The sequence below is a fragment of the Eretmochelys imbricata genome, chromosome 5, assembly GCF_965152235.1.
Source record: "Eretmochelys imbricata isolate rEreImb1 chromosome 5, rEreImb1.hap1, whole genome shotgun sequence".
Lineage (NCBI taxonomy): Eukaryota > Metazoa > Chordata > Testudines > Cheloniidae > Eretmochelys > Eretmochelys imbricata.
In genome coordinates, this window is record NC_135576.1 from 8016059 (window position 1) to 8041222 (window position 25164).

Below are 25164 nucleotides of genomic sequence, written 5' to 3' on the forward strand. Positions count from 1 at the left end.
TCTTCTGGTTAAGCCATTGGCCTAAGGTGATCTAGGCTCTCTTTCTAACTCAGCCACAGATTTGAATGACCTTGGGCAAGTCCCTTAGGCCCAGGTCCTCAAAGGTATTTAGGTGCCTAACTCCAAGTGGAGTTAAGGATTTGGGCCTTAGTTCAGATTTCCATCTGCAAAATGAGGCTCATAATCCATCCTTCTCATATCCTTTGTCTGGCTTGCTATTTTGATTGCAAGCTCCCTGTGGCAGGGACCGTTCCTTACTATATGTACATGCAATACTTAACAGAACTAGATAGAGGTGTTATATCAATACAAACAAATCACATTACAGAAGAAGAGTAAGGATCTGATTTGCCTCTCAATGAAGTTATTAGAAAACTTCCACTGATTTCAACTGCCCCAACATGTCATTATGGATGTGAAAGGAACAAGAAGGTTCTTAATTTCTATGTTTCAAACACTTTTCCGGGCCCTCCCCTTTTTATCAAGGGAGTTATTTCTCATCATTTTCATGTGCATTTGGGAGTTTTTTTCTGGATCAGCTAAAGGTGAAAAAAGAAGGTAACAGCTTTGTTGCTGGCAAATAGCTTGGGAGTCAGTGTAAGCAGCCACCTGGAGCACAAGTATTCCAGAAGCCGAATCAGAGTAAAAAGATGTACATATATGCAGTAGAATATAAATATATGCAGAGAAATAACTGTACCTTGCCTACGCAAAACAACTTGGCACTCTGAATGGTTGTCACCGAATCGGAGAAGAGGGATTTTTATGCTCTATGGTTATTGGAGAATAACCATACAGTGTTTATGCTAATCAGACACCCAGACTTAGAGTGTAAGAAAATGCATAAATGAATGGGGGAAATGTACAGTTATAATAAAGTTAGTAACTGTAAAGCATCCCAGCTGTAGAGCACCCCAGCTCTTCCAGTGTTTACCCCAGCTCTTCAGTGTTTTGTCATAAATTGTAGGTACAGGATTCAATAATTATCCCAATTGACATGGAAATAATAAAATGTAGCCACTTGTAGGATGCAGTTTTACCAAAAACTGTACACTACAGTTTAGGACAGGAAGTGGATCGTGGTGGCTGTTTGACCATTCACTGCAGCACTATACAACTCAGACAGGAAGTGAAGCATAACATACTCAGTCAAAGCAAACATGCTGATAAATATGCCAACATAAACCTTTTCCATACCCAGTTCAAAGACACCCAAAGCCTGGGAAGAAAGTGAGAGTTTATTTTACAAACAGTTTTGATTGATTCTGCTCATGAAAGCTAACATACTAGAAATGTTAAGTTTGATACTCAAGTTTAGAAGCTGCACTCTTGCTTCTACTGTGTGCAAACAGCAGTATGCATCCGATGAAGTGAGCTGTAGCTCACGAAAACTTATGCTCAAATAAATTGGTGCCACAAGTACTCCTTTTCTTTCAGCAATACCCTGAAAATCTTATAATCAGAGAGGGAAAGATTCTGCTCCTCAGGTCTTTTTGGGTTTTTTTTTAAATCATTATGTTACCAAAAAACATAGTAGCACAAGTTAGCCACTGTTTTTGTGGGGCTCACTGAATAAACATTGTCTGGCCATCTGCTACCTCTAGTGGCCGTACAGAGTGCTTTACAAAACGAGACGTAGCCCCTCCTAGAATGTGCTGAGTGCTCCCAACTAGCACTGAACCCAATGGATGTTGAGAAGGCTTGAACTTCGCAGGATCAGGGCCATGATGCCCAGAATGGTGTCAGTGGGTTTTGCACTAGCGTAAAAACAAGGGTATGTGAGTGTGAAAAGAGAATAAGGCCCATTGTCAGCAATGAGGCTGTGGCATTGACAAAGGAGTAAACAAAGCATATTATTGATTTTACTATTACTGTTGGTTTTACTGTAGTGTGAGGTGCGTTACAAACACAGAAGAAGACGGGTCCTTCCTCAAACAGTTTACAGTCTTAATAAAAAGACAGATTAAATGGGAAACTGAGGCACAGGGCGGTAGGAGAGATTTGCTAACATTTACACGTCAGTGGCGGACTCAGGACCAAAACTCATATATTCAGAGTTCCCAATCTAGTGCTAGCCCAATTGAACTAACCTACCTGCAGTCATTTGAGTCTAACCACAACTTACAGGGAAAAATTAATAGCTGTGGGGGGAAAAGTCTCTAAAATGGTATGGAAGATATTTGCTTTTTAGACCTTTTAAGAGGGTGTCACCAAAATTGGAGATTAATAATAATAATAAAAAGAACCTGTATTTTTAAATGCCTGAGAGCATCCATTTAAGAGGCTGAATATTATTGGGATAGATAGAATAGGAACTTTTTAAGACAGAAAGAAATTTGACACAGTGTAGTTATAAAAGATCTATTTTCTTGCGGAAAACAGAAGAGGTTTCTGTTCACTCCAGTTCTATATCTTATTACTTCCATTTGTTACCCAAAATAGAAGATAACCCATATATAAAGAAACATTGATTCCAGTGTATTTTCAATTCAAATAAACAGTCTTTGCTCAACAATGAAATTCATATAAGAAATGAAGGTGACTGGTTGTTTTCTGTTCCCACCTCTCTTCCTTTTATTTATACTTCCACAGTCAGACAAACCATAATGCTATCTAAACAACTTTACACATTAAGAAACAAACATAGATCAATAGCTATAATTTGACACACATGCACCATTCACTGTGAAAACATCAATAGTATAAAGGCTTAGTGGGCATAGCTAGGAAAAATATGCTCCGTAGACAGTGTTGGCAGAAGATTAAATAACTACATGTGGGGGGAGGTGGGGAGACCAGTGAAACTGAATGCATATGGGAGATGTGCAGGTATTCTGAGCTAAATTTTGCAGGATTAATAATAAGAAAATTATCTTTGTCTTCCAGTCATTCAATTACTTCATGTGCAAATATTTTGGCTTAGATGTCTGCTATTCAAATATATACTGGCTTTCCTATCTGCCAAAGGAGTGCTATTGAAAGACAAGAAAACAGGAAATGAGTCGCACAGTGTTGTCAAATTGGAAGACAGTATCTTAAGCTGCTATATATTCTTTCATAAACTGTACCATAGGTGACTGCTCATCTCCTCCTGATCCCTCATGCTCTGATGGAGCAATGAGAAAGGAATATATCAAGTAATGATGTGTTCAGGCAGCATAGAGAGACAGAAAGTTTATTCAGAGGACTTGATGAAAAATAGAACTGAGATTCAGGAATTTGTCAGTTTTGTCTGTCCACACACACAGACACAGACACAGAAAGATAGTTTGAGAAGAAACGTGGTCTAGCACACGTAGCACAGGCCTAGAGGCCAGAAACACAGAGTTGTGTGAATAATTAATTTTTCAGTTCTCTGGCCATAAAAAAAAAAAAAGATGGGGGTGGGGAGCAATAAACCAAGAGCATTTTGGGTGGGGGGAGGAGGAATTAGAAGTAAAATAATTTTGAGTCAAGTGAAACATTTGGTTTCGCCAACATTTAATTTTATTTTAATATTTTTTTATTTTTTTTTAAAAATTAACCTGAGGAAATGTCTACACCAAAAGTCATTTGAACCAGAAAACTGAAACATTTCAAAATTACACATTTTGACTTTTTGAATATTTTTCTTTGCTTGTTCTCAATATGAACAATTTGGTGAAACTGACAGGACTCTGCAAAATGTCTCAGTGTTGCTGAATCTTCATTTTTCACTGAAAAAAGTAAAAGATTATGCTGAAAAGTTTCTCCCAGTTCTACAGCAAAATCTATACTAAAGTTAGCTTTTCCAGTGAATCCATTTGTTAACTTCACTAAGTCACAGTCCAATCCTTAAGCACAAATATAACTTTCCTAATGTGAGTACTCCCATTAAATCCAGTGGGTCTGCTCACAAGTGTAAGCGGAGGAATAGTCCCGCTATTGTGGTGAACTTTCCTGGCTTCTGCACTACCCTGCTGAAGTGGGCTAGCGAAAGGATCTGAGTCCTCACTCCCAATTCCTTTACCCAGTGGCCTCCCTGCCCTTGATGACCCCCCTTCCACTCTCCTGTCTGGCAGAGTCCTCGTAACCCCAACAAGGTGGGCCCAGGATTCCTGGGGGACTTGACTCCCAACCCTGCTGTGGTTACCTAGGACAGGGGCTAGGGTGTCCCCACTCTGGGGTACTCTCTCGGCAATGGGCACTTATCTGACCCACTGACCATTACATACAATTTAAAGCAAATGCAAGTTATTTAATCAACAATTAATTTTAAAAAGAATAAGGGGAAATGGGAAAGGTGAAAGGAAACACATCACCCCGCTCTGTGGCAGGAAACATCACAGTGTCTCTGGAATGTCCGGGCGGTTCACAGTCTGTTCCTTGTAAGTCCCAGGCCCCCTGCTCAGGCCCTGGCTGTGCTGCAGGGATGCTGTGGGTTGGACACTCGCTCTGGTGGTGGCCATGCGCTCTCAGGCTCTGAGTGGTAGGACCCTTCTTCCCTGTGTCGCCCCCACCCTGTCAGGGATATGATCCAAGCCTGGCCTGCAGAGCCTCTTGGCTGAGGCGTCTCCCTGTGCTGGGCCCGCTGCCCAGGGTCCCCCTCGCTCTCCCCAGCTGCTCACCACACCCAGCTCCGGACTGCTCCAGCCCCAGCTCCACCGCTCTGCCTCAGCACGGCTGCTGCTCTGCCTCCAGCTCCCTGGGCTGCTTCTCTGGCCCCTCTGCCTCTGCTCCCTGCAGCTCTGCTCCCAGGGCAAGTCTGCTCTCCCTGGGCTGTGCCTCTGGCTTTGGGGCTGCAGGTCTGCTCCCAGGACAGGGTCTGCTCTCTCTGGGTTGCTTTTCTGGTCCCTCTGGATCTGGCACAGCTCTGCTCCCAGCTTAGCTTGGGCCCCTGCTTTCTCCTTAGCTCAGCCCCCACTCTGTCTGACCCAGGCAAATCCAGCTCACACGGAGGACGGGACCTCCCTGGCCTCCGGACTCCCTGATTAGCCTGCTCGTCCGGGAGCATTGTCCTCTCCCCATTGTTCCTGGGGGCTGTCAGTCTCAGGGTCCTGATTCCCCATCGACCCTTCCCCCTTTTTAGTACTGGGAGCTAGCAACTAAAACACCCCCACTGAATGTTAGTAAGGGGGCAACAGTCCCCTTACACAAGCATAAATTTAGGCACGTACATAAGGGCTAGCAGGATCCGTCCCTCAAACGCTGTAATAGTCATTATTTGTTAAGCAAGAACAGTATGAATACTGCAGAAATCTGGATGAAATCGAAGACAGATGGACTCGTTTGGAAATGTCAATGGTTAGGTCATGTGTCCCCAAAAGATACTTCCATGTGTAACCCACTCACCTTCTGGGTGCGGTGTCCTGTCCCATCAATTGGCACTGAGACCACTTGAGAGAGAGAGAGCATGCAAGTAATGAGTCTGCTCTACAGTCTTAGCTGACAGCCAGTTGGCTTTTACTCATGAGGCAGAGGCTCATGCACTAAGCTGCAGAGGTCCCAGGTTCAATCCCGCTGATGGCCGGGCTCTGTTGGCGTTACAAGTGGGGGCTCATCCGGGATTACAGCTGGGAAGTCTCCGAAGCTCGGGACGTGCTTCCTCAGCTGAGGAAGTATGAAACCCACACACCTCCTGGGTCTGCTCTACAGCCTTAACTAACAGGCAGTTGGCTTTTGGCTCATGAACAGGTTCGTTTCTGTCCACCGACGACCAGGGTCTGTTGGCTTTACACATATCCACTCTGCATGCCAGATCTCTAGATCTCTATCCGTTATAGACACAACGGGGGTGAGATAATAACTTGTACTGGACCAACTTCTGCTGGTGAGAGAAACAGGCTTTCAAGCCGAAACGGAGCTCTTATTTAGGTGGCAGGTGCCCCATTCCATCATGCAATCTACTTTTCCCACAAAATAATGATAAAAGACAAAACCATCCTAACACTTGTGGGTGAAAACTTTTCACAAAACAATCACTCTATATTTGACCTCTTAGTCTTGATTCTCAAAGGAAATCTGCACAGAAACTTCAACAGATGAGCCCGGGAGCTTAAATTCATAAGTTTGCTAGACACTAAAAATCATGGATAGAATAGAGACACTGGATTTATGGCTTATCACACCAATTTATAGCCCACTAACAACTGACGCAAAGGAGGCATTAAACACCTCACCTTTCTTGATGTCATCAATTATTAACTCTCCTTCCCCATTCAATCGAGGACCTACACTTTCCTTCATCTCTTTCTTGTTCCTCATGTATTTTAAGGAACCTCTTCTTATTGGCTTTTGTGTCCCTTGCTAGGTGTAACTCATTTTGTGCCTTAGCCTTTCCAGTTGTGTTGCTACATGCTTGGTTTTTGTCTTTTGTACTCCTCCTTAGCAGTTTGTACATATTTTTCACTTTTTGTAGAATTCCTTTTAGATTTTCAGGTCATTAAAGAGCTCCTGATGAAGCTGTATTGGCCTCTTACTATTCTTCCTATCTTTCCTTTGCGTCGGGATAGTTTACAGTTATGTCTTTAATATTGTCGACTTGAGAAACTGCCAGCTCTCTTGATCACCTTTTCCCCTAGATTCTCTTCCCATGGGATCTTACCTACCAGTTCTGTGAGTTTGTTAATGTCTGCTTTTTAGAAGCTCATTGTCCTTAATCTGTTGCTCTCACTCCTTCCTTTTCTTGGAGTCATGAAATCTGTCCTTTCACCCACTTTCACCCAAATTGCCTTCCACCTTCAGATTCACTCCCAATTCCTTCCTGTAGGTCAGAATCAAGTCTAAAATGCCTGTCCTCCCATTATCTTCTCCATTTTCTGGAACAAAAAATTGTTCCCAATACATTCTAAGCACTTTGGAAATTTTGTGTTTTGCCTTATTATTTTTCCAACACAGGTCTGGGTAGTTAAAGTCCCCCCATTACTACTAGATCTTATGTTTTGGATATTTGTGCTATTTGTTCTAGAAATGCCTGATCCACCTCCTCTTCCTCATTTGGTGGGCTAGAGTAGACCCCTACAGTGACATCACCCCTATTATTTACCTCTTAACTTTACCCTGAGATTCTCAACTGGTCTGACTATCTCCTTCTGGACCTCAAAACTGTATATATTACTGCTGTATAATGCAACATCTCTTCCCTTTTTACCCTTACCCCTCTATACCAATATTACAGTTGTGAAACTTATCCCACCAAGTCTCCAAGATACCAATTAAGTAATAATTTAGCTTATGTACTAATACTTCCAGTTCATCCTGTTTATTCACCACACTACTTGCATTTGTGTATAGGCATTTACAATTTTGAACAGATTCCCTCATTGATTCTCTTTTGTTTTCCTATGACAGTATTGTAAATTTCCATGTCCCTCTCAACATCTAACCCTCCCTTAAGGTCACTTTTTGTTATACTTACCCGTGGACATTTTCAACTGCCCCCTTTGAAACTAGTTTAAAGATCTCCTCACTCAGTTGGTGAGTTGGTGCTCAAAAATGTTCTTCCCCTTCTTGGTCAGGTGGACACTGTCTCTTCTCAGGAGAACTTCTTCCCAGAGCAGATCCCACGGTAGAGGAAGCCAAAGGCCTCTCACTGACAACATCCGTGCAACCACTGATTCATCTTCACAATGTGTATGTCCCTGCCTGAGTTCTTATCCTCAACCAGGAGAATGGATGAGAACATGACCTGCTCCCTGATCCTTTCATCCTAGCTCCCAGAACTCTTTGGTCCTGCTGATCTGCTAAGGGTCAGACTTGGCAATATCATGAGTGTCCACATGGATGAGCAATATGAGGTAGTGTATCTCTCAATATCTGGTTGTTTTCTAAGAGGCTCAGCTCCCAGAGACATTTGATTATGTGAGAATCTCACTTTTCATTACAAAAAAATCCCAAAACAAACAAACAAAAAAAAAAACCATGCATCTTTCTATCCCTCATGGCTGTGGATAAAAGCTTAAGTGCGCAAAAACAGAAGGAAAATAAAATGATCCCCAAAACTGATTATTATTTTTTTAATCTCCTAATCTGAAGGCAAACTCATGACTCCTGAATCATGACTCCTGATCTTTCCATGTTTCTTGTTGACAATACTGTAATGTGAGCACCTATTTGAAATCTAGACCATTGTAAAGTTTTTTGGTCCTTTGGTAGTTTTCTCGTCACTCTACATGCCAATGTACTCAGATACACATCTTGATGGACTGGGTGTTTTGAATATATTAAGTGCTATATAATGCTAAGTATTCTGAAAAATCAGGTCTTAGGTGTCTCAAACTTGGGCACCCAAAATTAGTGGATACTTTTGACCTTAGTTGCTCTGTGCCTCATTTCCCCAACTGTAAAATGGGGATAATAATGCCCCCTCATCTCACAGGGATGTTGTGAAAATAAATTCATTCATGTTTGTGAAACGCTCAGATACAGTAGTGGTAAGAGTCACAGAAAAGCCCATAAGGAAATTAATAATTCTGTGTTCAGAGCAGAGTATAAATAGTGGGCAGTAAATAAGGCCTGGGACCACACAATGAGGATAAAACAAAACACTGAATACCTGCTCATTAAGAGAACCATCCATCCTTGGCCCTGAATGAGGCAGGGGTCCTGTGGAGAAAATGTTTGACCATGTAATTAAAGACTTTAAGATAGTGCATACGCACAAAGGGACAGCCTTAAATCTGGCATATCCTAACTTTTGACCTTGCAACCTTAATATTCTTTTAATTTAATTTGAATGTGTGTGCGTGTGCGTGTGTGTGTGATTAAATATATAGGCTGGCATTTTCTAGAGGGCCTAAGGGAATCAGGCACCTGCATCCCATTCAAATGCAAAGAGGGTTGGTCACCTAACTCTATCAAGCATCCTTGAAAGCCGCAGTCATTCATCACGCTCCATAATCCTCTGTAATTCTTAGTGGTTATTGCTGTGGCATTATTCACTGCTTCCACTTTCTAGCCTACTCATTTTCCCATTGTTAATTATTACTTCCCTCTCTTGGAAGTTCAGTCAATTTGCATTCTTCATCTTTACACCCATGGGTATCAAACATCTTTTTTAGTTGATGAGTTTCTTCAGAAATCCAACATTGTTCTTAATCTCTCCTTCTCATTTTTGTTTTTCTTCTCACCCAAGGGCTTTTTCACATGTCTACCTACTATCAGTCTTCCTTTGTCTTCAGCGGCAACTTGAAATACTTCGGATACCTTCAGCATAGTCACTTTTTTGGGCATGGGGATGACTTTCTCTAAGACTTTGATTACTTCATGATGTCATTTTTTTTTCTCAGAAATCTTTGTCTTTTTTTTTTTGGTACCTCTAGAGAGCATTTAGGGTAATGTAAATATTAATGGAGAAGGAGAATTTCTTGCATTGGCCATGGCTTGTTCAAAGCCAAAATAATCTACAAATTCATGTGCACTCTGATGTTGCAGGAGTCTCTTCAACACACAGTAAAAAGAGATTCAGTCCTGACATTGAATTTAGCATGTTTAGCACCTAATACATTAGAGATTTTTTCCCAGGTTTATCCTTGTTAAGATAACCAATAATGCTGTCAAGGTCAGGGAAGAGTGTGGTTTATTTCTTGTGTAGATGCTGGACAGGCAAGTTAAAATTTTCTAGAGGCTCTTCTAATTTCTTTAACCAGGTTTTGCAGAAACAAATGGACTTTTTATCCCTCCTCATAAATCAGCAGACTCTGTAGCTCATGACAATCTGCCCTGTTCTCAGCGAGTGTATTTCTGGATGAATAAAATACACTGAGGATTTGGTGGTGATGGTAGAGTGGGGGGGGGAGGTTGTTTCCCTTCCACACTTGTGTATATTCCTAATAAGAATCAGTGCTTTGTGCCTGAGAGCCTTTGTAACAAGAGAAAGCTGAGCATGACATAACCTGTGTGGCTTCCTTTATACAGTTCCTATACAGCTTTGTTTGAACCTGGTGTAATAAGTACATAGGTTCTCCATTTCCATTTAAAAAGCAATAATAGAATTGATCAAACGATACTGCAAAACATGTTCGTTGTTGATCAAAGGCTGGTTGCATTCTGTACTGTGTTCCCTCGACAAAGATCATGGTTATTATTGCCAGAGCAGCATCAAACTTAGAGGGGCCAGATCCTCAGTTTGTCAAAATCAGGGTAGTTTCATTGACTTCAATGGAGCTACAGTGATTTACATCTGGTGACAATCTTACCCCTTTCTATATGTATTCACTCAATAAAGCACAGATCTTAAACATTTTGATTGAGTGAAAAAATTCCACTGTTTAGAAATTGCCCTGGATTCCCTAAGGACTTTTTCCTAGCCATCGGTAAAGGGAATACCACCCTTGTCTTGATCTAACTTCCACATCATCATCTGCCTGCCTAGCTATCAGTAAATAACTACTGCTGCAAACAGACACCACTCCTTCTGATACACTCTCCTTTGCTTCTGAGGAAGACCTTGTTCCCACCCGACCAGACCCTCCTGGCTTCTCCAGCTTCATTCTTCTCCTTCCCTATCCATATGACTGGACCTTTCTCTACTCCCCCTCCCCCTGATCTACTACTTCTTTACTCTGGGCCCAGTACATACCCACACAGCCCTCTGGATTTCAGTGGGACTACGCATGTTAACATAAGAACATAAGAATGGCCCTACTGGATCAGACCAAAGGCACATCTAGCCCAGTATCCTGTCTTCGGACAGTGGCCAGTGCCAGGTGCCCCAGAGGAAATGAACAGAACAGGTAATCATCAAGTGATCCCTTCTTTGTCACTCATTCTAGCAAACAGAGGCTAGCGACACCATTCCTGCCCATCCTGGCTAACAGCCATTTATGGACCTATCCTCCCTGAATTTATCTAATTTCTTTTTTGAACTGTTATGGTCTTGGCCTTCACAACATCCTCTGGCAAGGAGTTCCACAAGTTGACTGTGAGTTGTGTGAAGAAATACTTCCTTTTATTTGTTTTAAACCTGCTGTCTATTAATTTCATTTGGTGACCCCTAGTTCTTGTCTTATGAGAAGTAGTAAACAACTCTTCCTTATCTACATTCTCTACACCAGTCATGATTTTATGGACCTCAATCATATCTCCCCTTAGCTGTCTCTTTTCCAAGCTGAAAAGCCCCAGTCTTATTGATCTCTCCTCATCCGGAAGCCGTTCCATACAAGTGGGGACACAGAACCATTGAATCAAACTGTAAATCCTGCGTATAATGGAAACCACTTCAAGTCTGGGGGTGCTGCAGTACCCCCCTGGACCCCTAGTAAAGCACCTATGAAGTTTGGGGGGTCTTATTTGCCTTTGGTTTCTGAGCCTTTAGGGTTCATTTTGTTTGCTTCACGTTTTCAAGCTTTTTTCTGAAACCAGCAGGGCTAGAAACTTTAAAACATTAAAGCTGAGATTGTCATGTTACCTCCTGATTCCAGCAGCTGGGTTGTTGTAAGGTATTACTCACCATGAGTACAAGGGTAGAATGTAAGGTCCTGATCATTGAAATCAATGGGAACGTCTCCATTGACTTCAGTGGGCTGACTCTCAGCCTCGACCTTCCTTTGAAATTCCTTCAACCCTTTACATTTGATGCCAGTCCTACCGACTTTTGCTCCATTCTAATACTGGTCTCTGCCTTAACCTCTCATAGAATCTCACTCGGTGGTGTTTCCTTCCAGAAAGCATAATACACTTGAACTAGTGTAGAACTCCAGCCAGAGAGCCTACTTGTGGGTTAAGTCTATAATGCTATGGTTATCTCCAGTGGAGATATTGAGGAAAATGGGAAAGAATAAGTTTGGAGCAGATATCCTCTCTCTGATCAGTCTTGATGGGGCTAGATTTTCAGTATTTGCACGTTGGCTAGCACCTGGGCACACAGTTGTGTGATTTGTGTGTGTGTGTGTGTAGAATAGTTCTCTTTGCACATATGGCCCTAAATTTGACTTAAGTTATTTGGGGAAATATCATTTTTGAGTGGATGTAGTGTATTCACTGGGAGTTGAGTGACCTTGATTTCATTCTCAGCTCTGCCATAGAATGGCAGCGTGACCTTAAACAAGTTACTTAACCTTTCTGTGTCCCAGTTTCTCCATTGATAACAAGGGTATAACAGTAATTATTACTGTTTGCAAAGTGCTTGGATGTCCTTGGATGAAAGCTGATAGCTTAATATTAAGTAAAAAAATCTTGAAATCAAATCGGGAACTCACTATTCAAATTGTTGCACGTCACTTCCCGCTCATGTAAAAACCACTATATACAAGTCATTGCATGGTGCACTCCTTTAAAACTTGTGATTACAGTTGAGCACGTGCACACACACGCCACCAAAACAAAACACTTGCTTGTACACACAATTCTCCCCCTGGGGAAAGGATGAGAGAGAATGAACCACGTGTGATAGATGTTAGTCACATCAATGAATGCATTTCTGGAACACAATCAGATATTACGGTGATAAGGGTGGTATGAAAAGCTATATAGAATAGAATAGCATAGCACCATCACATGGTTTGCTTAATACTTTGCAGTTTTGGGATGAGATCAGTTATAGTTATTAACCTAGGCTCATAAATGATAGAATCACTACAATTAATAGGTGATAGACAAGTAAATAAATTATAGATATCAATCCTGAAATAGAAGGATGCAGATCTAGATGACCAAACAGGTCTTATCCATCTCTAACATCTGGGTTCTGTGAATCATTGAAATTGTGTGTTCATCTCCCACTCTATTTGGGCAATCTACAATAACTGAAACCCACAACTAGGAAATAGGAGATTCCCTGTATTTATGGCAATTATGTGCCTGATCCAAAGCCCATTCAAATCAGTGGAAAGACGCTCATTAGCGGTAGTGGGCTTGTATCAGGCTCAGTGAGCTCTGAGCATTTAGATTAGAAGAAAGAAGAGTTTTACAAAGCTTAGGAGTGAAGATCAAATGTGGACTAATTAACACATTGGACAGTAGAAGTCACTCTTATCCTCTGAATAATCCGAAGTTCAGTAGAATTTAGAGATGGAAAAGTTCTGTTAGGTCATCCAGTTCAGTCTGGTATGCCGTCTGTTTTCAAATGACTCAAGCAATGGGACTCCCAACAGTTATTTGGGAGGGTGGGGGGGGGTGGCAGGGAGGGGACATGCAGGGGAAGACTACTCTATAAGCTAAAATATGGTAAAAAAAAAATTCCACAGATTGGAAGGCTGTAAAAGGACCATTAGATCATCTAGTCTGATCTCCATGAATGTTTGTCAAGTAAAATATATGAGAGCCTCAGTCAAGTGGTTGCACAGATTATCAATGTTCACAACTATTCAAAGGCAAGCTCTCAGAGCACAGAATCAGCCCAGAGAAGAGGCTGAAAAGAACAAGTCCCTGCACTGCATTCATTTTTTTTTTTTTTTTTTTTTTTTGGTATAGGAAGATTAAGCAGTTGCCCTTTGCATTTGTTCAGCAGAAATGCAAGTGAGACTGGATGAGTCAAGGAGCAATTCTGGGTACTAGTAGCTCTGATTCTCACCAGACATGCAAGGATTTGATCTCTTCTCCAATCTGTGTTCCCATGCTGGAATCACCTGCCAGCTGGCTGGGGTAGGAGCAGGTTCAGGCTGGAGCAGGGGCTGACTAGCATGGAAACAAGCATGGGCTAGAGCAAGAGCAAGGCCTAGCTGGAGCGGAAGCATTCTGTCAGAACTACTGGGCAACGGGAGCGCTCCCAGCCAGGTAGTGATATTGAGTAGACTGGAGAGACTGTATACCTGCCTGAGGGTCCCCTGGGTGGGTCCTCATCTGTGGATTGGCTGAACACTGGCTGAACGGCATGGGGACTACCACAAAACCTGCCTTGAATAAGTTATCTTCCTCTCAGGCTCAGGGATGACTCATCAGGTTTAATCATGCTGAGGCTCAGAGTTAACTCAGGAATGACTCATCACACCACACTGCTCAAAAGGCCTTATCTTCTGTCTATTCAGTGGCCTGTGTGCCATGCTAGTCTCACTCCAGTCTCACTCCATACATAAATGATATTGTCACAGCTGGCACTGATTCACACTACACTCAGCAGAGGCGATACGGATTAAATAAGCCCTGGAGACTGAACTATCCAATCTCTCACCAGGAGATGGTCTTTCCGGAACAGGACTAAGGTACACTGCTTTCAGTGAATGTACATGAGCTTACCCTGTTGCCACTGTCTGTGCTGTGGATAAATAGAGAAGTTTAGATTCCAGGCCACTTAAATGGAAACCAGCAGCTATAGAGAAAACTCCAAAGGATAACTGGGTCTGCCTGAAAAAAAGAGAACCCATTGAGATGTGAATATCCCTTCTTTCCTTACAAAATGCAATGAATGTTACAGATACCCCACCAGGAAATTCTAACATTAGAGGAAATCTGATACGAGTTGTGGGTTTCAGTCATTGAAAGTTGCCCAACCAGAATTGTAATGGAGTCATGAATGGAAATCTCATGTATTGGTATTTTAATTGCTTTGGAATCCAGCCCTGCAAAGACTTCTGCATATGCTTAACTTTATGTTCTCCGAGTAATCCCACTGACTTGACAGGGATGCAGTTTCACTCACTCTAAGGTCCCTTTACGCTGTTCTAACAGTGTAAACTGGGCACAGATTTTGAAAATATTATTTGGCCATTTTTGGAGGAAGACGTTATGATATTTACGGTACTTGCTGCTTTCACAGCCTAAATTTCACAGTAATTTGGCCCCTGAACTCTCAGTCTAACCAGAATCCAACCTCTTAACCATTTGAAATGGGCACATTCCAAGCTTCCAAGATCTGCACATCCCTCAGAATTGGGAAAGATGGCAAATGGATCTGGATCCAGACTTCATGGCTGGTCCATATAGTCTTGATCCAACGCTTCCTGAAACAAATGGGGATTTTTCAATTGATCATATCCTATGGGTATAAGGTAGGTCGGCAAAACCATGGATATGAACATGCCTGAATTCTGGGTCTGGATCCAATCTTTGTGAGTTGATCCTATCTTCATTTTGAGGTTAATGGATCACTAGATTTTCTGCTAATGACTAGGGGAATTTAGACAAATGGAGAACAGGTTTTTTTCTTTTATCAAGGTCAAAGCTTGCTCAAGGACAAAAACAGGAAGGAGAAGAAGCTATGTATGTCTAATGCTGACAGAGACTGTCACCTGCTGACAGCGTGTTACAGCCAGGGATCCTGACAAAGCTGTTTCATGATGATATGTTTGAGACCTACAGGCAACTGATGCCAGTTCCTGTCCTGAAGATGTGTTTTAAGCACTGACTTGCTGCAGTGTAAGTGAGCAGAGAAACTGTCAGTCACATTCCAATTTGTGGAGTCAAGTTTATCTTCCATATCTTATAGCTGTCTACAAATTCATGCCCATTTTCATATTTCCTGGAAGCTCTTCTGTCTGTACAAAAAGAATTGATGCTTCCCATCATCAAGGGATATTTGGGGAAATTCTGAAGACAAGGCTAAATGGTCATGGATTTGTGCTCCAAAACGTTTCTTCGGCAGCAGATTTCATCAATATATTGCAAGTTAATCATTTGGGATAAAAACCTGCAGGAAATCTGCATTCAAAACTCCCCTTGGATTGAGTGGAAGTTCTAGGTACAATGGGAATTGCGTAATTAGGCCCCTGTGATGCAGATATTAGACAAATGGCATTACTTACGAAAACGAGCTTAGTGTAGTTTGAGGTATTTCATACTACATGGGTTTGACAATTTTCCATTGAGCTAAGTCTTTAGAGGAGTATAGTCAATGGGACCAGATCCTCATTATAAATTGGCATAGCTCCATTGACCCTTCGAGCTAGACTGATTTACACCAGCTCAGGATCTAGACCAATTGCTGTAATATTTGCCAAGAAAGAGTACAGGGCAGAGTGGCCATGAGGACTGGGGAAGAGGAATTGTTTCAGAATGTCAAGCTCTTCCATAAAGCAGGCTTACAAATGCTGCAGCTTTAAGTGGCAATGTCATCCCTTTTTCACTGACTCGATCAATTCAATTGTATTATAGAATCCCTGGGAAACATCAACATTTCAAAGAATTTATTTTAAGCCTCTTATATAATAGAACATGTTGTTCAGTATATAGATTTTTCTTTACCAAAAAAAAAAAAAAAAAGGGGGAAGGGGGAAATCTGAAGTTGCAAATGCATTGAGACACATTGGCGGAACATCAGGAAAAAAAAAAACACATTCCACAGTGAACAGATAAATCTAGCAGAGAGGAAGCTGCCACACACTTTTTAATTTGAAGAAAAAGTGAGAAAGGTTGATGAGTTCATCTTAATCCTTGGTGAATGTTCATCATTTTCATAAAACCCAGAACCAAAGTCCTATGCCTAACCTTCAAGTAGCAATCCTTCCTTGCACTAAATATCTACTGGGAATATTACTCTGGATCTGCTTGTGAGTGTCCTGGAATAGCCTATCTAACTGTAATGTATCAGGTACACGATCAAATAGAGACTGCTAGGTGCTTTACAAACACAAAACAAAAGGATGGTTCCTGCCCCAAAGAGCTTACAAGCTAAGTATAAAATGAAAGTAACAGATGGACACTGACAGAGGAGAGAGTACAAGGAAACGATATAACAATATTGGTCAACTTGATAGGCTGGTACACCAGGAGCTTACCATTGTCAAGTTTCTCTGTGAGTATTGGCTACCTGAGATGATTTGGTAAATTGTGATTGGTCAGACATGTCACATGGTGCTGTGACATCCGTGACCAGATGAGTGTTCAACCACTTCTGGCACCAAAGCGAATGAACAGTCCATGTGAAATGTGGCTGCTACAAATACTCACGCAAACAACTTTGAACGTCAGGACCAGATCGGGTAGAGGGCTGAAGTGCCATTTCACTCCCAGAGGTGGTCATTTCATGGTTAGACTGAAATACATTGAGGGAACACTTTCATTGCTGCTACTCATGCAGTATGCATTATTATTTGTGTCTCAGTACCTAATGGTGATCATAGCCATATTGTGCTAGGCACTGTACATACACATCAAAAAAAGACAGTCTCTGCCGCAAGAGCTTATAATCTACATAGACAAAACAGACAAAGTTTGGAAGACAGAAGCATTATTACCTCTTACAGATGGGATTAAGCAACTCACCCAAGTTCCTGTTGGAAACCTGTGGCAGAGTTAGGATTTGAACCCATATCTGTTGAGTCCCAGTCAAGTGCTTAAATACAAGACTGTGGATGAAATCCTGGCCCCATTCAAGTTCATAGGAGCTTTACCATAATGGGATCAGTATTTCACCCCATACTTCCTCTCTGTATCGTTCTTCCTGTCTTTATGTATTCTGTGACTAAGTAAGTCTCTGCTGTTTGCTCTAAATTCAGTCTTCTGACCTCTAGATCCAGGAAAGCCAGATCAGAATCTATGCATTACTAGGCACTCAAATGTGTTGCTGGTTGTTTACAAAAAGTCGAGTGTTCCCTTCGGTAACCATTCACTTAAACTTTGAAGGGGCCAGAAGGTATGTTTTCCTACTGTTGTTGTCTCCAATTAAAAGCAGCACAGAGAAACATTTTGGAAAGACTCATCGCTGACTGCCAGGGTGGAGTCAACTTGATACCTTCAAACCAGCTGTACGGCTGCAGCGATCTAGAGAGCTCTTCCCAGGCTGGGATCTCTCCAGGGAACAGAAAAGAAAAGAGCGTCACCTCCTTTCTGTCTCTATTTTTTATTTGCCCTACAGTCTCGCAAAGTGGGACATCATGAAGTTAAAAGGAATCAGCTTGTCTAACATCTAATAAGAGAAGAATCTGTCACTGCCAGTGATGTGAAAGGGAATACAAAAGCCGCAGGCATGTATATTCCTTCCGCAGCGAAAGCACAACAAGGCGAAAGGTTAGCCTAAGATCTTCCCTCTGTTGCTTTAAAAGCTCTGTTTAACTGTTAGTCACGATGCACTGTGGGCAGAACAATTAGTTGTATCTATATTAGATCTAAGGTGTAATTATTTGTTACATTAATCATGACTAGAGTGAGAATTTAATTAGTCACGAACATTACGTGGGTTTTTTTTTTTGGACCGTGGTGGGGGGAAATACCCTGTTTTCTGTTGTTGAAGTGAGTCTGAGCCCTCCAGGAGTCACCATACAGGGCACCATGCCTAATATTTTGCCAGCTCTGAAGGTGGAGGGTTTTTGGCTCAATAACGGAGCCAGTGACTGACATGCACTTAAAAAGGAATGCAGCAAAACAACTGATGCACTTGGCTTAAGGCCCAAGAGAGAGCTGGTTTATGTCCTTATACAGGACACTATGGTAGTATACATTAACTCGCTGTGCTGCCTAGTCTTACAACAGTTACTACAGGGGGAAAGGAGAGCATCCCCAAGACGGCTACTCCATCTTGCTCACACATGAGCAGGTCATGGACAGTGTTTTGGCTCTGCCTCCCCGAGCTGGGGGTGGGGGTGGGGAGTAAACTGTGGAGGAAAATGACTGGCACTGCTCTCTCCCCCAGGGGAATGCAGGACATCTTCTCCATGGGTTCCCTGAGCCACCGGTTTGTTCCCTGTTTTGTTCCGAAGACAGAACATATGCTGCACCTTACTCAGATCAGAACGCAAGGGGCCAGTGTAATCAGTCTAGGGTCCTACAGTCACGGGCCTTGGTGGGGGAAGGGAAGGGAAGGGAAGGGAAGGGAGAATCCCTGCATTGTCCGCAAGGGGGCCAGGTTAGCTTGCAGAATTAGGACCTAAATTACCTTGGGCTGGATTGTGAGCCCCTTACTCACCTTGGAACGCATTAGTCCCACTGAAGTCAATGGGACTCCTTGCAAGAGTAACAAGGTGTGTCAAAGCATTCGTAGTCTGGCCCCTAATTTGGCAAATAACTTTGAATCTCTCATGGCGTCCAAGAAATTTCACAAACCATCCCATTATCCACATTCTGTATGTCCTGGGTCACCTGCCTCTTTCCTCCCCTTCCCTTCTCTTTTCCATGTGTTTGTGTGTGATTCCCTTTCCATCTCTTTCTCTTTCCCTTTTTAGTCTTTCTGTCTTTCTCCCTCTTTGTGCCTCCCACAGCTAAAGATCTGATTCTTGAACTGCTGGCAGCTGGGTTGGGAGGAACGATAAAACATGAAACAAATATCCAGTCCTTCTAGCTTTCCTCCCTGCTCGGTATGTTGAAAGAGAAAGTGCATGTACTTTTACTATCTATTTCTAATATCCAATGCTTCAGAGTATCAGATTCCTTACCCTTCCTGCATGAGAAATGTAAAACGGGGGGGCAGGAAGCTAATTTTATAGACACGCACATACACCCCAAAGCATCCCTTCCATAAATGTGGTGGGCTGTGATAGTGTGGGTGACAAGGTTTGGAGAATGTGGTACTTTAAATGAGTCACATATATAGGATTGTCACCACCCTAAGCAGCTCTACCCTGCTGATTTGGGTAAAAAGAAAAGGAGGGGGAAAAAAAACCCAAAACCTTTTTGACCATCTCAGCATTCTCTTGCTCATTACACTGACCTGTCAGAAATGACAATTTAGCCATGTCTGGTTATTCCATGCTGACAAGGTGCTATATACGCTTTTCTGCAATAATGTCAGCTTTTAAAGGTGTAATGTACTTAGGGAACCTCATTTCTATGATTTGGCCAAAAAAAGAGCCACTTGCTCTGTCAGTGGGGTGAGCAATACCTAAGTTTTCTTTAAATTAGGCATCGTTTTCAGGAAGATTGTTCTTCGAAAACTAGTTCAAAGGAGAGGAGCTATTTACTAAAAGATTTTTTTAAAGGTTGCTTATTGAGCAACTGCATGATGATTACCTTAGTGTCTACAGAAGCAGTAACGTTAGCCCTAATATCAAACATCTTTCACATATTTCCATAATGCAACAAAACAAAATTGCATTTGAGGGCATGTGTGTGCAATCTACAGTAAATATAGAAATATAAGATAGACACAACCATTTAAAAGGCAATTATGTAATCAGTATATATTACAATAGTAGCTTGGCCTAATTTCAGAAACTGCATGCAGGATTGTGGTGACAAAATTGTAGGCAGAATTAATTGCAGTCGCGGTTGCACCTGTTCAGAAAGCGAAGAGGTTGGTAGATAGTTTTCCAAATCCTTACAATTGCAGATGCAATTAATTGCTCATTCAGTATCGTAAACTGGATTGAGGGCCTGTGTGACTGTATATCAATAAGTTGGATAAGCCGCAGCTAAGGAAGGACTTGACTTCTGCACAAGTGTGAAGGGTGTGAATGCTGCACATCAGTGTAGTTCCTGTGAATATATGTCCTAGTGACTATGCTCCAGTGACTTTAAGAACCTGCTACTTACCCATAATTAAAGGAGCTCTCCTTTATTTCAAGCGGTAGTGGCTTGTGCTTTTACTGATCCTGAAGTGCCTGGGTTCCATCCTGATGCTGATAATCATGTGTACATAGCAACAATGAGTTACATAAACATCCTCATTCATTAACATATTGATCATTGTCACTGTGCTTGGCACTGTGCCAAACACCACCCCTGGGCAAAGGAGTTTAACTTAGACTTGGACAAAACAATTCAGACTCAGAATGCACTAAGTGACTAGATGACTCTCTAACCTCAAAAATCCTACATAGCATGAGATACTCAGGGCAAGCTTGTCTAATGCGGGTGGGGGAGTATGTAAGAAATGAGTTTACTGCCATGTCTCCTTCTAGTGGCTAGATAAGAGCCTACGACTGACTGTTAGCTAAATGAGCTTTTCCCTTTAGTTCAGATGTTAAGGGATTGTGGTTTTGGTGCTGAAGGTCACCGATTTGATCCTTGCCAATGACAATGGTGCTGCTATATAGAATAACACCCACGCTGTGCATGTTAAGCAAGGAACATATCACCTGACGACCTGTTCTTGGAGAAAGAATGTAACACATCTTATACCCAAAAGGAACCCCATGAGCTAAAGATTGGAGGAAACAGAGCTGCAGGGGTGGAAAGAAGATAGATGTCTGCAGACAGCATTGTGGGGTGGATAGGGAGTATCCTCAAAGAAATATTGAGTTAGATATGGATTTAGATGCTAATCCAAAGACTGGTTGCATTTTGGAATTGAAGTTTTGCTCATTACTGTTTGTAGGCATAGAAAAAAAAATTGCACTTTAAAACCACTAAGTAGGATGAACTAAAAGTGATATTACAACCTCTTTTTATTAGAATTAATTTAGAATGAGGCTGGGAGTATTTTTTGCTTGCATTACTCTACTGTATTTAGAGCTGCTTGGAAAATAAGGAGGAATTGGTGAATTTTCCAGCATCAAAGTTTTCTGTTTGCCACTGGAACACTTGTGCATTAAAATTTTTCCAGTCACCTCTCAGTGTCTACTGAAGCACAGAAAACATTCCTCTTGCCAGTGCCCATAATCTGAATGACACTCCTCGTGGTCACCACAGGAGAGTCAACTCTCACAAAACAGCAGGAGAAAGGTTTAGAGAGGCATTTGATCCACGAGTGACTTACAGACATGTGTGCCTCACTGCTAAAATGAGCTTGCAGAGCACAATAAGAAATTTAAGAACCATCTCATAGCCATGAAAGATGTTGTAGCCTGGGATACTATGGGCTAGATTTTCAGATCCTAGCATCTCCTTTGGAAGTGCAACGTAGGTCGTTAAGATTTGATCCTGCAAATGTGCACATGGGACCTCACTCATGCGAGTAAAGTCATGCACATTTATGTTTGCAGGAATACAGCCTTAATGACTGAAATGCAAAATTGATCTTTTTTCATTTAGCTTTAACTCAATCATTTTTACATGCACACACACACACAATTGCTAATAAAAACTGAATGACTATGAACTAATCAGACTATTCCTTCTATAACTGGGCTGGGAGAAAGAGTAAGATGCATTGTTATAGTTCTTTCTATTTGTAAACATTTGGCAGATATGATGGTGATGGAGCTGTGTTAATATCTAGGTAATAAATAATAGAGCAATGGAAGATGCAAGGGATGAGGATCTGTTAGGCTTAATCATACTATCCAGCTATTATGCAGTTCTTTTCATCGGTAGCTCACAAAGTGCTCTCCATTTTACAAGTGGGGAAACTGAGTCACGGAGCAGGGAAGTGACTCACCCCAGGTCACCCATCAGGCCAGCAGCGGAGCTGGGAATAGAACCCAGAGACAGGCACTGTGGCCTAGTGAATAGCCATGAGACTAGAGGACTGGGTTCTAATTCCCAGCTCTGCTGCTTGCCTGATGGGTGACCTAGGGTGAGTCACTTCCCGGCTCTGTGCCTCAGTTTCCCCACCTGTAAAATGGAGAGCACTTAGCGAGCTACCAATGAAAAGAACTGCATAACAGCTGGCTAGTATGATTAAGCCTAATAGAACAACAATGGAAGATACAAGCGATGAGGATCTATTATTTAAAACACCAACATACCACCAATAACCATGCCAGCTCAGAATTAAGATCTGGGGTTTGGAAGCATCTCTTTGATATACAGGCTGAGTTGGGGAGAAAATAAATCCCTCTATGGTGGGGTGTCCACCCCATACAAAGCAGAACAGTTTAAATTCAGTCAATTAACCTTGTATGCTGCACCTGGAGGAGAGCCAGGGAACAATAAATCTTACCGGAAAATGAAGTTCAGCTGGAGAGCAGCAGGTTTGGCTTGTATAAAGAAATGGAGCTGAAAACAGAATGGGGCTATGGAGAAAGAAGTTTGCAATCACTTCCTTTGAGGAGGGAAGTTTGTTTGGGCCTACTAAGTCTGGCAAGAAGTCAGAGTGGGGAAGTAGTCAACAGTTAATCCGTGGGAGGAAGGAGTTTGGATTGCTAAACCATGGGCAGAGTAAAAGATAGAAAAGGGAAGTGGGAAGGAGTCCAGGGAAATAGCGACAGTGTCTGAGAGCAAACAGACAGCAGTTGATGGACATGGGGACCCTAGACTGGAACCTGGAGTTGTGGGTGAGCCTGGGTTTCCCTTACAGCCGCTGGGAAAGTGGCACAAGTCCTGGCCTTGAATCAGAAGACTGTCTAGAACAGCATGCAGACAGCTGATCCAGTGAGACTTTGATACCCCAGAAGGGGAAGATTGTACAGGGACCTGGCTGGAGGGCTGAGTCATGAAGAGAGAGCTCCAGGAGATCTGGAGAGAGAGGAAGAACATGGTGTGAGCAACCGTCGGAAGGGGGCGTCCGCCATGAAAGGAGCTAATCCCCATGCACAGCTCCGAGGAGGCGACCCGACAGTGAGTAGCAAACCCCAAAAGACCCTCTTATCATGAGTTGTCAATATCATCAGCACAAACAAAAACCACATCCACACAGTGTGGTGCCATTTGCATTATGAAAGAAAACTTGAAATAGGACAGAAAATGGAAGCTGTTCCTGTGAAGGGAAAGATCAGATAAGTAAATTAAACTATATGTTGAATTCTGCTGTAAGCAGATATCCCTTAAGGCTACCAAAATAATGATTGGATTATCAAAGTGGTAGCATGTGCGGCTCATCTCCCTTTGTGTTACAAGGAGCCTTTCCATTAAATTTGTTGTTAAGCAAAATGTCTACGAGAGACTCATTTTGGATACTGATTATCCACCCCGTCGGAAAGAAGAACTCCTTGCCTCCCTTCCACAGACTGGAGTTACATTCCAGCAAGGAATTGCAAGGTCAAGTCATCAACCCCATGTCTTTGATATACCTGAAATGAGCAAATTCTACCAGCATATTCAATAAAGCAATTACAATAGCATTAATGCAAATTACCAAAAGCATCCGGCACAGTGCGTTGGAGCAGCTGAAGGTATTTTAGCATATTTCCCCAAATTGTAGAGGCAGGATTTCCGCATTGCTGCACAGAAGGAGAGGGAAGACAAATAACGCGAAACCCATTGATTGCAGGGGTGGCATGGAGAGGGAAGGCCTCTACACGGTGTTATCCTCCATGCTGCTTCTCCTATTGACTTTTGTCTGCTTTAGATCAGGCCCTAGAAGAGGTGAGATTCTAAACATTCTTGTGGCATGTGGTGCGCCCTTCCTTTTGTACCTCTTGTGGCAAATTGCTGGCACTACTATGATGGGTCTCGCACTTTCTCTTCTTGGGTGGGGGTTCAGGGCACTGTTTCTTGCCCCTGAACTGGGGTATTAACTGCCCCACTTGTGTCCTAGAGGAGGGGAGTGGAGAGGGTTAGGGTTATCCTAAGGGGCCCTAGGGATAGCAGTAAACCACTAGAACTAGCAGTTCCTTCCCCTGGGCTACTTCACTCTCCTGCCCTTCAGCTTGTGGGGCTTTCTACCCTCCCTTTGCACAAACCAGGTGTCCTTTTACCTAGGGTCTTGGTCTTCTTAGCTCACTGCAGCACTTCTCCAAACTCTCCTCTGCTCCCCTCCAAACTGCTCTCTGCTCCAACACCAATCTACTCTGCTTCAACTCCTCCAAACTGCTCTCTGCTTCAACACCAATCTACTCTGCTTCAACTCCTCCAAACTGCTCTCTGCTTCAACTCCTCCAAACTGCTCTCTGCTCCAACACCAATCCACTCTGCTTCAACTACTCCTCCTGTCTGATTGAAGCAGGGGGTTTTTATCATGTGACTGGCTTCAGATGCTTTAATTAATTTACAGCAAACTTTCTTCATCCTACAGGGCAGAAGGCTCCCTTCTAACACTCTCATGCTGCCCTCTGGCCATGCTGTATCACACCCTGCACAGAGGCTAGCCAGAATCTTGATGGGGGACACTGTCCCTGCTCGTCCATTTGGGCTCTCCTTAGGAGATGCCTGGTAGGGGGTGGTATGAGCAGAACAATGGCTGTGTCATCTGCTTTGCTCACTGGATGGCCACAGAATAGGGAACACCCTGCACTATGTATGCCTAAGAGAAACTCAGCCAGCTGCTACCTGGCCCCAAACCAGCTCCCCAGATGGGGCTTGGGGTGGAGTCTAACCCAATGAGCTCAATGCAGAATTCTCAAGTGGAGGGGAGAGGAGTTTGTGGGGTAACTACCTTCATAGGCATGTGCCCTCCCTTTCGCAACATTGCTACGATAGGATTTACCTCCTATGTTACCACTGCTCTGAGTCCCATGGGTATGCGGTGTGGATTTGGATGAGTGGTTTGTAGAAAGGCTGTACGGGCAGCATGGCAGGAGACACAGCTTTGCTGACAGTATTGCTAAGGTGCAGTATATGCAATATCCATGAAAAATAGCC